The following is a 17,705-nucleotide window of genomic DNA, read 5'->3' as shown; positions in this document are numbered from 1 at the left end:
GTGTGTGCTATAAGTAGCACAGTTAGCAGCTGAACAAAGAGACTAGTTCAAAGCAACATTTACTTCCACTCTCTCAGTATATCAAAGGAGCCATTTCTCTGGAGAAAAAAACAACAACTATGTCTTAAAATATGTGTTTGTGTCCGTATATGCTTTTGCATTTAAGATAGCCAAATTAAACATAACTCTGAATAAATGCCATGTTAGAACAAGCATGTTTTGGGGAGGGAAATAATTTATTAGTTGCTGCTAAGCCTGCCTTTGGCTCAATCATTTTTCTGTATCTGTGTGGATTCAAGTCAGGAGTTATTCTAGAACATTCTTTGTCATTTAGATAACCTGTTGGCTATATATTTGTTATATATTCAGCTCTATGCATGATGCCTAAATGCTTTACATCCTTGTTCATATTAAATTGAACTATGGAGGTTCTACTTTAACCATTACAACAATTTCCTTCTATGACTATTAAGAAGAGATTATCTGGGAACAAGCTAGGGAATATTTGAGCAAGAGATTCCTCCAAGAACAGAATTCTAAGAGAAGTCAGCTTTGGGGCTTGTCCAATGGAGAGAGCGTTACCAGTAGATCTTATTCAAGTATAACTCATCCAGAAAAGCTAAGCCAAAATCAGGATGGAGGGAGACAGAAGCAAATGTAATGGATAAGAACAACATTTGAATACAAAACTTTGTAAGGCTAGAGAGATGTGGGACTGGGGTTATTTAGATGACAAATATATTCTAGGAGATAATCAGAAAAAAAGGTAAATGGAACAGGAAGAAGCAGGAGAGCATAAAACAGAGGTTGTTGAGCAGTGGCATACCTTTGGAAAACACAGATTGACAGAAGTCAGCCTGTACAGCTGCTGTGTTGAAAAAGCACCAAGAGGATGTGAAGGGCCTGTACAAGTTGTCTTGGGTGAGGGATTGCCTGGCAATGGGAAACATTCAGCTTGTGCCATTTGCAACAGAAGCCTTCTTAGCAACTTCTCTCTGAAGCAACACAGCTTGGAGTGATCCTGAAGACAGGGGTTGGAAGAAAGTAAGATGGGGAAAACCACCAGGGAGAAGGAAGTAGACGAAGAGGGACTTGATCAGCCATGTGCAGCCAAACAGTCTTCCCCTTTTGACCCTATAAAGGACAGGAACTTAGTTTGTCATGAGCAAGAATGACTCATAATCATTGCTAGATAAGGGCTGTTCATTTTTATTAATCATGTCTTTAGCCTGAACAAGCCTCTCTTTAAGTTATTGTTCATGTTAGTAATTACAATGCCCTCTCCAACTCAATGATGGAATCAATGGCTATGCTGATAAGAAACATCATTGCTTTATGTCTTTTTAATTCTGCCTACTTTATGAAAATAGAGAAGCTTAGTGATTACAAGCACTGACCCTAGAGTGAAATGACCAAGATATAAATCCTTATTCACATTCTGTGTGATCTTAGAAAAGTAGCTCTTTCTTTCTGAGCCCATGTTTTCATCTCAGTAAAACAAGGAAATAAATATCAGAATCGAGTGCTGTAGCAAAGATTAAAATATATAAGTTATATAGGTAGAGCACATTGCATTGCATTTGACATGTTAAGCATTGAATACATGATAAGAAGCCTTCATATTATAAGATGGGCTGTGAAAATATCACCAAAGGTACTTTGCATTGTTGTTTTATTGTTGTTGTTGATGATGATGATGATGATGACTGGTTTCTTTGTTTCCTTCAGTCCACTAGTGGAAGAAAACTATATCCTATAGAAGGTAAAAAAAAAATGTTGGCAAAATCACACATAGTGTTTACTATGAGTCAAGAATGATTCTATATTTCAGGTATTTAATTTTTACAAACCACTAAGGGGGAGGGGGCATGGTCAAAGCAGTGTCAATATCCACAGGACTGACCAAAGACCCAAACTCACAAAAATATCAGTGTCTTTCTCAACAGTTGGAAGTCATTTAAATAAGACCATGTCTGAAGGTAAATATTTGTCTTACAGAGCTATAAGATTTTATTTACATATCATTCAATACAGTATGATGTTTCAAAAAGTATATAATATTAACTTAATTAGCCCCTTTTATTTTTAAAAGTGTCCAGTTTGCACAATTATATGGTCACATACATTATGACTTTTTTTAAACAAATAAATCCAGTTGGTTTGCAATAAAAGTGACACATTGTAAAAGCTCTAAATGAGGCAGAAGTAGACCGTTAGCAGCAAGGGAAAGGGGTGCAATTCTGATTCAATGATCTAGTCACAAATTTGGTTTTGAGCTTTCTAACAGCCATAGCAAAAATATTATATGGCCTGTGGTGTGCTACTCATTCACAAAAACGAAAGAAGTATAGATATTAAGTTTTTGTATAAAAGCAATTTTATACTTGAGAACTCCTGCAGGAGACAGAGAACAATGTATGATGAAGAGTGGTAGGTTGAGCTGTGATTAGTATATTTGAGCATGCTGTTCCCCTCTGCTGCTGATTTTTGGCATGTGTGAAAATGCGTGATAAATGAAGGAATGGGATGTGAAAATCTATTTCTATCATGTTTGCTGGTGAGATATATAGAGATAGATCTATGTAAATATATAGGTATGTTTAAAACATACATTGAAGTATCAAGGAAGTTGTTGCATGGCCTAATCAAAATTAATTTACAACACTAAAGCAAAGTGAAGTTTCATCCTAAGAAAAAAAGTATATAGAACAGTAAACTAGATTTAGAAGGGCGAACCACAACAATAACAAAAACCAGCCTTAATCCCAAGAGAACCATGGGTATCTCAGTATCACACAGTGACTGTCCTCTACACCTGATCTGTACAAATTTCTATCAAGTATGTTATGCCAAGTCCTTGAACGACTCAGGCAAAATTTGAAAACCCAACTTAAACATCCATCATTGAAATTCAATTCAGCAATTAAGATGAATTCATTAGACCTATATTCATCAAGACAGACCTTTAAAAAGCATCACATGAGTGAAATCAAAGTTAATTACAGAAAGACAAAAATCATATGATAATATTTGTATAAAATATTGAAAATGTCAATATATTGTTAATGGATTAAAACTTTACCATTTGACTGGTAAGTTACAAATCAAGGTCATCCTAATAATTGTCTTCTGGAAAGAAGGGTGTGATCTGAGATGGACTGGGCAGCAAGCATCAACTGTACAATAATGTTATTTTATTAATAACAATGTGTGAAAGAAATATTACAAGATGCTAATACCTGTTAATTATAAATGGCAAGCACACAGATGGTTGTTAAATTATTCTCTTTTTCTTCTGTATTGTTCAGTATTTGCTTTTAAAAATAAATCAAAACATATCTATTTAATAAATTCACCTTGAGAGCCAAGCACACCTGCTCTGGGATTCCTGAGCAGTTTGTGGGAACACAAACTTAAGGTCTGAGAGGTGTTCCTCCATCTGTCGCAGACTACACTGCTTTGGCCACCCTAAGGCCCAGAGCAGTCCCTAGGAGGGACCCTGAGTGACTGGCATAATGAGATGCACACTGTGGAAGTGGAAGTCTGAGCCTGTGTCTGACCCTCCGTTTAGATGCCCAGAAATATTTCTAGGCACTCTTAACATAGCCTGGGTTCCTCTTTTGACTGCACTGTAGATTCTGACACTTTCTGGAAACTTCCTATAGTGATCTATAGAATAATGGATAAAGATTGTTCCAACCTATGTGTTGGACACTTGGTAAGCCCTCAGTAAATTCTTCTAAGCAGCAATTGTTAACAGTACCTAGATTTCCCTTATTCTGAACTCAAACCATCTTATCAACGAGAATATACATCAAGCTTGTCCAACCTGCAGCCCACGGGCCGCATGCAGCCCAGTACAACTATGAATGCAGCCCAACACAGATTCATAAACTTTCTTAAAACATTATGAGTTTTTTTGCCCTTTTTTTTTTAGTTCATCAGTTATTGTTAGTATTAGCATATCTTATGTGTGGCCCAAGATCATTCTTCTTCTTCTAGTGTGGCCTAGGGAAGCCAAAAAAGTGGACACTCCTGATACACATGTTGAGAAACTCAAGTCCTAAGGTCATCATTACTTTTCTGAAGAAAAATGATTGGTGGGATGAAGATTCTCACTCTGAACAGGTAAGGTGTACATCTACCAATAATATGGATACACGTGAGCCTCCTGTCTTCTCCTTGAAGAGTCTCCATTGTTAAATTGTCTCCATTATTAAATTTGTTAACCTGGCTAACTTTTTTTGTCCAATTAAATTATCCAATTGTCTCCATTTTTAAATTTGTTAACTTTAGCTAACAAATTTAACAATTTCTAGCTAACTTTTGCTCATTCTTCAAAGCTTACGTTATCAGTTCCAGGAAACTCTACTTACTCTACCAGCGTCCCAGGTTTGGTTACAGCCCCCATAACACCCTGGGCACATCTCTTTAAATATTCATCAGGTGGCTTTTGTTTTCTTTCGGTAGTGAATATGTAAGAGAAAACTTTTTATTTTTTGAGTAGTAATGTATTTTCCCAATGCTGACATTGTACCATGTATATGTTGATTGTATTGCATTATCTTTCAACTTTATGTAGAGGTAAAGAAAACCCACATCTCATATGCTGAGTAGATTTAACTGGAGAAAGTCTGGACTGCTAACGCTTTTTTTTTTTTTTTTTTTTTTTTTTTGGAGATGTAGATTCGCTCTGTCTCCCAGGCTGGAGGGCAGTGGCACAATCTCGGCTCTCTGCAAACTCCACCTCCCAGATTCAAGTAATTCTCCTTCCTCAGCCTCCTGAATAACTGGGACTAGGGGTGCGTGCCACCACACCCGGCTGACTTTTTTTTTTTTTTTTTATTTTTAGTAGAGGCAGAATTTCACCATGTTGGCCAGGCTGGTCTCAAACTTCTCACCGCAAGTGATCTGCCCACCTTAGCCTCCCAAAGTGCTGGGATTACAGGCGTGAGCCACCGCACCCAGCCTGCTTACACTTCTATCTAAGGAAACAACCCCAGCCTCTGTTGCCCAGTGGCTATGGCTGACAGGCTCAGGAGTTGTCAGCTAACAAAAAGACAACCCGCTTTTAGGTTGACCTCTGGCCTAGGGCCAGAACTGACACTTACTGTAGTTAGCATTTTTTTATGGCTCAACAAGTACCATGTACTAGGCTGAGCACTTCCCATGCATTATCTGGTTTATTCCTCACAACAATCCAATGGGAGTAAAAACTATAATTCTCCCTATACAGCTATGAGAAAACTAAGATTCTGAGAGTTTAGCAACTTGCCTAAGGTCAGAGATTTAAGAAGTGCTGGAACTATATTTTTATCTGAAGTCTGTGGGACTCCAAAGTTAAATTCTTATGGCCTGTTGTGTAAAAGATAAGTCTTATCAAATTCCTCTCTCACAAATGTAGAATTGATCAACATGGAGAGATCATAGTCATTATAATTGGGTCAGAAGCTAAGAGGATGCCTTATGTTAGAGCCCCATTCAGTAAGGCCATGGGAAGTCAGAAGACAGTAGTTAAATCCATGCAAACAAAGAAAGTTTGATGCTAGAGAGAGGAGAATGGAGAACGTGTGTAGGAAGAGAAGTCATCGAGCCAGTAGCAGGTGAGCATTAAGAGGTCCATGAGTTCCTCCAGCTGGGGGTCCTGGGTCCTGGGCCATTTTGGGACCTTAAGATTACTCTGTGTGTGTGTGTGTTTGTGTTTGTGTGTGTGTGTGTGTGTTTGTGTGTGTGTATGGTCCCCCAACCAAAAAATTCACCTTAAAATAGCCCAGAAGAGCATACAGGAAATATATATTACATCATTGCACCTCATGTTTGCACGTCGGTGAGGTAGTTTTCACTGTCCAGTATTTTAGAAACAAGGAAATTACGGCTCAGAAATATCAAGCCACTTGCCTAAGGTCATGATTTGAACCTAGGCATGACTGCCTTTGAAATCTATCTTCACGGGTTCCAAAATGCTTTCGAAGAATGATCTAAAGACTAGGATAGCATGGCATCACTGGCTGAGATGAATGCTGTGAGATGGGATAGCCTGACATTTTTGCCTCTTACTTATGAATCAGGCTTGAAATGAATCCTTGAGAGACTCTGGTCACTATGGTTGACAAGAACTGGGCTCATTCGAGGGTGAGTGGGGCAAGTGTATGCAGGCGGTTTGTGCATATAACAGCATGAAACTCTGTGGGTCTCTGGAAGTATCAATAAATGGACAAGCCTGGATATTTCTGTGCATGAATATATGCATGAACACATTTGTGCCAAACTATGGGAATGTATGTGTGTTTTAATGTATAAAAGAAACCTTGTGATTAACAAAAAGAAAATCTATTGACAAAATAAAAATTCCCCATCAGTTAGGCATTTGGCCTAAACCAGTCTCCCCAAGGTTTTGTTTTAATAAAATAGATCAACTCTGTATTTGCCAAGATCTGAGCCTAGACTAGATGCAAGAATTGCTTATTTCATTGACCTTGAGCTTTCTAGGGCTTTTTATCTTTTTGCTGAAATGTTTAATTATAAAGAATGGAAAAAATTTCTAGGGATCCCTCATGAACAGCTAAATCATGAAATATAGTGGCACCACTAACATATACACCGTGCGCTGTGGCTCACAAAGTACTTTCACTTCTCTAATTTTACTTGACCCACATAACAAATCTGTGAAGGTGGCATTTTAACGTTGCAGAAACTGAGACTCAGGAATATTAAGCTATGCGGCCAATAGGACTCATTCAATGAGGGGTGAAAAGAGAATTCTAAGTCAGGTCTCCTTTATCCCAGCCTACCCTCTTAAAAATGGGCCTCCAAAATGTTTTCTTATTTTACTTACTCCCTTCCCAGTAAACCCTCCTCTCCTCATTATTTTTAATTGGTTTCTGCCCAAGAGTTTTATGTGCCTTTTGGTGATGCACAGCTTCCTAGCCTTCATGTTGAGGAAGTCTCTCTCATCTCTTTATTTTGTCATTGTGGCGTAAAGATATGTCTTCAGCCTGCATATAAACTCCTTTCAAGGCTCCCCCAGAGCTTTGCCTGGTTTCTGGTTTCTATAAGACACAGCAATGTTCTCAAATGTGAGTAATATACAGATGCCTTCTGCAAAAAAAATTCCTTCTTATGGATGCCACTCCCCTACCAAGTGTTGGCTGGATAATTTATTATAATTTAACAAATATGCATATACACAAACTCATTATAATCATCATAGGCTTATGAGTCTTATACTGGTACAAACCTAAAAATATTTACAAAAGTAATCACAAACAAAATTATAAGAGAATTACAGTTCAAAAGATCAACATCAGATTCACATGCCTATGGATATGATTTTGCTAAAACTGAAAGGTCTGTTTGCAGTATGACTATAGTATTGATGGCTTTGGTGATGTGTCTTTGTGTATGTGTATGTGTGTGTGTGTGTGTGTGTGTGTGTGTGTTGTCTTTATCACTTTGTTGTGAATTAATAATTCAAATCTTTTAACAGTTTCTTCCGTTAGACTTACGAGTGTGTGAGTTATAATGTCATTTGGTTTTTATTTGAAGCAAATGTATTATTTTCCTATTAAATTTGACTTTGGTTCTTTTCCCACAATTAAAATCATGTTAGCTGATGGCAACACAATGAAAAGCACACAAACATGGGGAAGGAAATTACTTGCCAATATACAGTTCCAAAGTACTACCTATGAGGTTATGAAGTCCTCTAAATCATCTGGAATAAAGTTAATTTTTAAAGATTGTTTTCAAACGTATCACTAAATTTTTTTTTATTTTCTATTTTTATAGATGGAGGGGGTGCAAGTGCTGTTTTGTTATGTGCCTATATTGCACGGTGGTGAAGCCTGGGTTTTTTAATGCAGCCATCACCTACACAAGTGTATTTTTCTCCATTAAGAAACTTCTCTTTCCTCACCCTCTTCCTACCCTTCTAAGTCTCCAATGTCTATTATTGTACTCTATGTCCACAGGTATACACGATTTAGCTCCCAATTAATAAGTGAGAACACGTGGTATTTGACTTTCTGTTTCTGAGTTACTTGACTTAAGGCAAAAATATTTTTTAAAAAATCTTTAGAGAGAACTCTAAAACAAAAATCGAATAAAAACAGCTCTAGCAAAAGGAATATTGAGGTATGTTGATTTCTATAACCTAAAATAAGTGGGTTAAATGAGTTGGAGACTGCAGAGGGCACTTTCTAGTAATTAACATATGTCACATCCAAAATAGCCTGTGATACAGCTACCTTTATTGCTTTTGCCTATCAGTTCCTGGGAAGTACCATAGCATGTCTAATACCACAAAGCTACAAGACATCAGATTCAGGTCTGGAGGCAGTTTTTCTGACTTCAAGAGCATAGTGCAGAGGAAAGGAGAGGAGAGGAGAGGTTGTGTATAGCTGCTTAGCAGAAAGCGAGAGGGAGCTGATAGAGAAGGCATTCCTGGGAACTCTTAGATCCTAAGTAAAGCTACAGACGAGAGATTTGTAAAGTCTCCTTCAAAATAAGCTGATGTGTTTGTTTTCCCAAGGCTTTGTCACATTCAGATGACCAGTTAGACTCAGATATTGCCAGGGAAAGGGTTTCATGGTGGAAAGCTAAGTATTAGGTTGGTGAAAAAGTAATTGCCGTTTTGCCATTACATTCAATGGCAAAACGGCAATTACTTTTGCACCAACCTAATTATTTGTACAATAGACTCAGGTACAGGAAGCGACAATAAATGGTAAACTCCAGAGGGATAAATATGACCTGGGTGAGACTCTTGGATTTAGGACATAGTCAGTAGGCTACTCGAGTCCACCTTGAGAAAAGATAAGCATGAGGAGGCATGGCTTCAGTCCCATTCTTGAACTGCCCAACTCTCCAGAATAGAAATCCAGTAAAAGAAGGGCTCAGATTTCAGAATGGTAGACAAAGGACCTCTGAAAATTCACGTCTTTAAAAAGTGAAGAGAACACTAGCAAAAACTGCCAAAAGCTGCCTTTTCAGAACGTAAGATTATAACAATCAAAGCAATATTTATTCAAGAAACACGGCTGAATCTCAGTAAGCACAGAGCCTTTTCATGTGCCCTAATCTCATCAGTCTCCCCAGCTCCAGAGTAGTCACTAAAGCCAGAGACTTTCCACAGCAGTAGCTGTGAAGGCAGCGACATGCCTACGTGCCACTGGAGGGGGCCAAACTGATTTGGACCTATGAAAAGTCCTTCCCCAAAGGATCGGCTCCATTTGATGGGTCTAGAGCTTGCTGAAAAACTCCATTTTCAGAGTTAGTCTTTATTTGACATAACTCAAAGCTTGCTGTGCACTACCCACAAGGTATTTGGCAAAAATAATCAGCCACAATCATTTAACATCACAGTTGCCACAGCAGCATTACCAGTTGTTACTAAGAAGAGTCTGATCAAAAAACTTAAAATTGAGTAGCTTAAAACCTCACACATTTAATATCTTATGATTCTGGAGGTCAAAAGTTTGACACAAATCTCACTGGGCTAAAATGAAGCTGTTAGTTAGAAAGCTTCATTCCTTCTGTAGGCTGTGTGGGAGAAGGCATTTGTCTGCCTTTTCTTGCTGCCAGAGGCTGCCTGCAGTGCTTGCCTCAGAATCCCCTCCTCCATCTCCAAATGCAATAAAGTTGCATCTCTTTGAAAATTCTTCCACAATCACATCTCTCTCTGACACTCTGACACTGCCTCCTTTCATTTTTAAGGACCCCACTACTGAGCGTGCTCCGATAATCCAGGATAATCTCCTGATTCTAAGGTCAGCCAGTTAGCAACCTTGACTTCATCTGCAAACTTAGTTCCCCTTTGTCATGTTATATAAATGACTCATGGACTTCAGGAATTAGAATATGGACATCTTTACAGGCCTATTGTTCTTCTCACTGCACCATTTGACCCAGCAATTTCACTCCTAGATATAGCCAAGATAACTGAAAACATATGCCCATTAAAAAAAATGTGTATAAGAACGCTCTAAGAAGCATTATTTATAATAGCCCAATATAATTACCCATATGTTCATGAACTATTGAGTGGATAAATAAAATGTATTATATCTATAAAGTGAAATATTATTTGTTCATAAAAAGAAATGAAGCTTTGATACATGCTACAACATGAATAATCCTTGAAAACATTATGGTAACAAAATAAGCCAGGCACAAAAGTAAACTAATTGTATAACTCCATTTATATGAATCCTACAGAGTAGGCAAACTTATAGGGAAAGAAAGTAGATTATTGGTTTCCACGGACTGAGGGAAGAGTCAGAAGTAACTGCTTATGGGTGTGGAGCTTTGTGTACATGGGGGGTAAGGGGAGGAGTGATAAACATATTCTAGAATTAGTGGTGATCAATGCACAATTTTGTGACTATAAACCTCACTAAATAGTCCAGGCGCAGTGGCTCACACCTGTAATCCTAGCACTTTGGGAGGCTGAGGTGGGCGGATCACCTGAGGTCAGGAGTTTGAGACAAGCCTGGTCAACATTGTGAAACCCTGTCTCTACTAAAAATACAAAAAAAATTAACCGGGCATGGTGGCAGGTGCCTGTAATCCCAGCTACTCAGGAGGCTGAGGCTGGAGAATTGCTTGAATCCAGGAGGCAGAGGTTGCAGTGAGCCAAGATCGCGCCATTGCACTCCAGCCTGGGCAAGAAGAGCAAAACTCCATCTCAAAAAAAAAAAAAAAAAAAATCACTAAATCATACCCTTTAAAAAGGTGGACTTTATGGTATGTATTTATATTTCAAAAAAGATGTAACAAAAAATTAGATTAAAAAATTTAGATACAGAGTTGGAACCAAAGCTGGAAGACAGTGACTTTCTGTGTGTGTGGTGTTTGGGAAGAGGGTTATAACAAAGCATTTCTCCCTCAAGAGCCTAGTAGAGAAACCCAGTATGGGAATAGTGGTCATATGGACTCTTCCTCCTGGCCATCCTCTCATCTCTCCATTTCTGTGTCCATGAAACCCCTATCTTGTTTCCCATATTTTACAAGAATAGAGGTTAGGCATTGTTCCCATGACCACACAACTAACCAGTGGTATCTGGGATTTTAGTCTAGACCTGTCTGCTCCAACGCCTGTACTGCTTCCATTATAATAAGCAGCTTCTGAGCACCGCGCAAATATCACCTCTCACCAGGAGGTGAACTGAAATCAAAGCAACAACAACAATAACAAAAGGAACAATAATAACAATAACAAAGCAGGAGCTGAAATCAAAGCAAAAACAACCACAAAAGTTTGCCACTAAAAAAGCACTGCTTCCATTCACACATCATTGCGGTTATGGCCATAGCACATATTAATGATACTGAAAGTTAATCACGTGCAACTCCATTCTGAGTTTAGTCTAAAGTGTTTTATTTTGTCTGTACTTCCGTGATTATTATTCTAACTGGAGAGGGTTTGTGAGGACTCTCAGAGACCAAGAAAGCACTATATAATGCTGTTGATAACTTTTTCAGTCTTTCCCCTTTATTATCAATCAATATTTATAAGTATCTAGAAAGTTCACATCCCAGCATTTGAGAACTGCTTTATGAAGTGACTTGTGTAGAAGACACTGAATGTGTGTGCATGCATGCAAGTCTTACATCTGAGGTTAATTCCGGAATTTATTGGATTCACATTTCATTAACCCACTGGCAGAATGTTATATACGTATGTGACCTGAGTCCTCAAACCCAAGCATTGAGATATTAGTATTCATTTATTATGTGGGTAGGTCACTCAGGTGAAATGGTTCTCTGCTGTTAGGCTGTGGAGATGACAGGTAATAAATGAATAAAGTGCAGTCTTCTGAGATCATTTATAAAAGCTAAAGTAGGCTGGGCACAGTGGCTCAGACCTGTAATCCCAGCACTTTGGGAGGCTGAGGTGGGTAAATCACCTGAGGTCAGGAGTTTGAGACCAGCCTGGCCAACATGGTGAAACACCATTTTTAATAAAAATACGAAAAATAGCCGGGCGTGGTGGTACAGGCCTGTAATCCCAGTACTCAGGAGACTGAGGCAGGGGAATCGCTTGAACCTGGGAGACGAAGATTGCAGTGAGCCAAGATCACGCCACAGCACTCCAGCCTGGGTGACAGAGTGGGACTCCATCTCAAAAAACAAAACAAAACAAAACAAAACAAAACAAAACAAACAAACGAACAAAAAAAATATATATATATATAAAACTAGCAATAAAAGCAGCTTACCCATCTTGGGCAAACAGATGTTATCAACACTTTTTACCTTGTTCTGAAGCTTTTGAGACACAGACATTATGTAATGACTTCTACTACAAAAGGTAACTCCCCCAGTGTGATAAATCATTAACAGTGCCCTCAGTTATGTGCTCAGTGTTCTCAACAATATGGGCCATGTGTCTCAGTCACTTTGATCCCAGAGCCAGAGTTTAGACCTCAGATGGACTTCTGAGATGATCTGTTCAAAAGACATTAGGGATCTTAACAACCATCTAAAATTCAATACTTTCATTAAATAGTTGAGTTCCAGGAAAGTTTACAAACATGCCTGAGGGCCCATAACAAGTTATAGAAAGAGCCAGTTGAGAATCAAAGTCTACAAATTTACTTACAAACACCATTGAACACCAGACGTATGCTAGAAGTGGGGGATATTGGCTCACTTCCAATACCTTACAGTTAAGTGTAGATACAGCAGATGAATTAACATCCATATAACAACACTACAGAGGCTCTGGAACAAACTGCCTGGGTTTAAATCTCTGATCCTCCACTTATTCTATAGGGTAACTGAGTTTCATGTCCTGAAAAATGGGAATGAAGACTGGACCTATATCTTAAAATTGCTGAATAAATTAATTGCTACAATACCTAAAAAGCTCTTAGAGTAGTGCCCAGCATACTGTAGGTAATCAATATGTCTTAGCTATCATCAACATAAATGTCATCATCATTGTCATTACATGTACCATGATAAAGTTAACTAAAAAGTTTTTTTTGTTTTCTGTTTTGTTTTGTTTTTTGAGATGGAGTCTTGCTTCGTCACCCAGGCTAGAGTGCAGTGGTACAATCTCGGCTCACTGCAACCTCTGACTCCCAGGTTCAAGCAATTCTCCTGCCTCACCCTCCCGAGTAGCTGGGACTACAGGCGTCCGCCACCACACCCAGCTAATTTTTGTATTTTTAGTAGAGACAGGTTTCACCGTGTTAGCTAGGATGATCTCAATCTCCTGACCTTGTGATCCGCCAGCCTCGGCCTCCCAAAGTGCTGGGATTACAGGGATGAGCCACCGTGCCTGGCCAACTAAAAAGTTTTAAATCAACATTCAGATAAGAAGTCCAGGGCCGGGCGCAGTGGCTCATGCCTGTAATCCCAGCACTTTGGGAGGCCAAGGCGGGCAGATCACCTGAGGTCAGGAGTTCAAGACCAGCCTGGCCAATATGATGCAACCCTGTCTCTACTAAAGATACAAAAATTAGCCAGGTGCAGTGGTGGGTGCCTGTAATCCCAGCTACTCGGGAAGCTGAGGCAGGAGAGTCACTTGAACCTGGGAGGCAGAGGGTGCAGTGAGCCGAGATAGTACCACTGCACTCCAGCCTAGGAGACAGAGTGAGACTCTGTCTCAAAAAAAAAAAAAAGTCCATAGTCCAGCCTTGGAAGCCCAGCTAGAATTGGAAGAAAAAGATCAAGGAAGGTGTAGCAGACTAAAAAATGCCCCACAAAGATAAGAGCTCCTCATCTCTGTAATCTGTAAATGTTACTCCATTCAGAAAAAGTCCTTACAAATGTGATCAATTTAAGATCTCAACTTAGACAGACAGAATATCCTGTGATATCTACCTGTGTTCTAAATACAATCCTAAGTATCCTTATAAGAAAGAGGCAGAGAGTGATTGACACTCAGTTACACAAAGAAGGCCACGTGAGGACCTGGCAGAGAAGGACATGTGATTGTTGAGACTGAAATGATGAGGCCACTAGCCAAGGAATGCTGGGCTGGCAGCCACCAGAAGCTGGAAGAGATAATGAACAGATTCTTCCCTAGAGCCTCTGAAGGGAGTGCAGCCTGCTAACATCTTGACTTGGGCTCAACGATTTTGAATTTCTTCTGGACTCCAGAATTATAAGAGCAAAGAATTGTGTTGTTTTAAGCAATCAAGTTTGTGGTATTTGTTACAGGAGTCACAGAAAATTAATGCAGAAGACTTCCCTGGAAGAAGGGGTTTTTGACATATATACCATTGGATGTGTAAAATGTAGTGGGGCAAATAGGAGAGGAGGAATTGGGTATATAAAAGGAAATTTCTGAGAAGCCTCTAAGTTTGTAACTTTGTAAAGCTGGAGCGAAGATTATCTATAAAAGAGTTGTTGAGGCCAGGCTCAGTGGCTCCCTCCTGTAATCTCAGCACTTTGGGAGGCCGAGGCGGGCGGATCACGAGGTCAGGAGTTCGAGACCAGCCTGACCAACATGGTGAAACCCCATCTCAACTAAAAATAGAAAAATTAGCCAGACGTAGTGGCACGTGCCTCTAAACCCAGCTACTCAGGAGGCTGAGGCAGGAAAATCACTTGAACCTGGGAGACGAAGGTCGCAGTGAGTCAAGATTGCACCATTGCACTCCAGCCTGGGCAACAGAGAGAGACTCAGTCTCAAAACAAAGAAAAAAAAAAAAGAGTTGCTGAACATGAGGCCAGGGAGGCACCAGGAGAAAGATTATCAAAATCATGTGTGCTTATCTTGAGCTTGAAGTTTATTTTAAAGGCATGGTATTTGGGTATAATCACTTAACACAAAATAGGATGAAGAATTAACAAAGGAATAACATGGTCATTCCTGAATAAGTTAGAGCCAGATGTTTCTCTTTAAAAACAAAGCAAATAACCCCTAGACGTAGTAATGGCATATGGAGAGGCATGGGCAAACACATTCCATGTAAATATGCGACTCACCCAAATTGCTATTACTGGGAAGTTTCCTAGGAACTGGGCACTGTGAGGCCTAGTAACAGCAACAGCAGTAGAGACAATGCAGTATGTCAGAAATAGATTCTCTGAGAGCCAGGTCTGAGAATAATATCTATCTTGGCAATGCCAAGTTAATAAGAAATATCTGTTGGTGCCCAGTTAAAAAAAGAGAAAGACCATTAGGCAAAGCACAACAAAAACCTTTGATTAATTAGGAGAAAAATAGTTGACATCCCTCAAAGGGTCTATTTTAAACATAAATTGAAGTAAAATATAGAATTGTTCTGGGTTATTTTTATTTTTTCATTTCAGTTTGATTAAGAAAGAGTGATATTTATATCACTAGAAAAAGTCCATTGGATATTGTGTATGCTATTTATAATGTTACTCTGCAATACAGCAATATTGGAGACTTCTATGTGTTTCTCTGCAAATCCATTTCAAAAATAGCATTGATTTTCTAGAGGTTGCAATTTCTTTTCATTTGATGGTAACCAGATTTGTTCCCAAAATGACCTTTCCTGGACTTAAGGATATATTGCCAAAAGCAGGAGTAGATAACATACATTTCCAATAAACATCATGTGATCAGAAATCAATAGGCATTCACTTATTGTGTGGTTACTTTCTTCAATAACTAGTGTGACTTGGAAGAATCTCTGAATTGGGCGTGACTCTGCTGGAAGTGAAGTAAGTAATGATCGCCTGCCACTTGCCAAGCCCTACGCAAGTATTTCAGGCACATTACTTCTGTTTCTCCCGGCAACCCTATGCCATACTTATTTTATCATTTCATATTATAGGAATCCTAAGCTTAAAGAAAAAAAACTTGCAAGTGTTCACACAAGTTCACACAGAATTAGAATTCAAATTCAGATGTTGTATTTAAACTCTTACTGGGCAAAAGGGAGTTATAATCCTAGGATTCTTCTGTTGAAAGTCAATGAAAAGGATGCATGAGATATTTTTTTAAATGCCAGGATATAATTACTTCAGGTCCCATCACTTCTTAGAGTCCAGTATACCCCTGAGTTCATGGCAGAAGACAATAATGGCTCATCGGCCTTTCAAACCTAGGAATAACTTGAGAGATTTCACATAACTCATGACTTTAAAATTTATTGGACTATATTTAAACATGAAGAAGTAGAGTGAATTGTCCATTAAACCCACATAGCTACTACCCAGATCCAACAATTACCAAAATTTGTTTTTTAAAATTAATTAATTAATTTGTCCTTTGTTTTACTATTTTCCTGTAATATAAAAAAGCAAACCCAACTCACTTTTATTCCTACATTCTTTTGTATGTATCTCTAAAAAAGATGGGCACAATCTCACATAACTATAATGCCATGAATATGCTTAATAAAAGTATCACTCATTTCTTGATATCATCCAATATCAGGGCATAATCAACTTTATCTACTTATCTCTATAATACCCTTTTATGGTTATTTGGTGAAAACATGTCCATAAAAGCAGAAAGCAATGTCCATTCATTACATTTAGCTATTCACTCCCTCCTTTTTTTCTCTTTCTCTCTCTCTGTACACCATTGCTTTGTTTTGTTTGAAGTATTTTTGCAGGAGGTGATAGTATGGGAGCAAGATTTCTTTATTTTATTTATCTTTTCTGAATGGGAAAATGTATCATAATGAATTCACAGATTTTAAACACTCAGTATATCTCAATTGATTCTCTGTTTAATGCTCAAAGTTTCATCTTTAATCAGCAGGAACTCATTTAGGTTAGATTCTTGGTCCTGACAGCTTCTTTGCTTACTGAAACAACACAATATCCCAGGCTTGCCTTTTGTATATTAACCATTTCTCCAAACAGCAATGGTTGCTTTTAATCAAGAAAGCTGATAGGAGAAGAATAGGGAAGGAGACCACAAATTGGACAGTAGAGGAGCTCATTGAAATGGGAGGTCATTGCTTGCTTCCAGAATGTCTTTTTTTTTTATCATAAAAAACTTTATTTTAACAACAAAAAAAATCATGTGTTTATTCTTGTATTCCAATTTAAATGTAATATTTGAGGTTTTTAAATTTAACTTTGTTTTAGATCTGCTCTTATTTTCTCATGTGGAAAATCTTTATAATCAACAAAATTAATTACGTATGCACTTTCCTAAAATTCATTAAATTGTTTTATACTAACAAGAAGAGTATTACTGCTAACAATTAGATCTATGTATACATTTTAAGAGTTTCTTTTCACTTTATTTGTCCTTAGAAGATATGGATGGTTTTATTTGTCCTTAGAAGATATGGATGGTTAAAATATAGTTTCCTAAAATAGATTGAAATAATTATTTTTCTGTATGTAGTTGTCGCACTAACTGGAAAACAGTTTCATTTCTCTTAGTTTATTTTGAGTTTCCAGAAATTGATTTCTTTCTTTTTTAATTAGTTTTATTTTTTTGGATCTGTAAAACATTTTACAGCTTGAAAGCCAAAACTATATTCTAAGATATATGTAGAAAATGTTTACTTTCCTCCTCTATAGATGACCATGTTTTGTTAGATTTTGGTTTACCCTTCAGGTATTTAACAAATATAAGATTATGTTTATTATATTACTTCTCTAAGGTATATGTATCCCATTAATTCTCTTTCTTACTCAAAGTTAGCCCAATCCTGAGTTGTGCCAATGGTGAGAACAGACAAAGAACCCAGCAACCAACACTGAGAAGGAGATGCTTGTACAGACAGGGGGAAAACCAGGAAAGAGTGATATCTTAG

The sequence above is a fragment of the Gorilla gorilla genome, chromosome 3, assembly GCF_029281585.2.
Source record: "Gorilla gorilla gorilla isolate KB3781 chromosome 3, NHGRI_mGorGor1-v2.1_pri, whole genome shotgun sequence".
Taxonomy (NCBI): Eukaryota; Metazoa; Chordata; class Mammalia; order Primates; family Hominidae; genus Gorilla; species Gorilla gorilla.
This window is presented reverse-complemented; position numbering follows the sequence as displayed.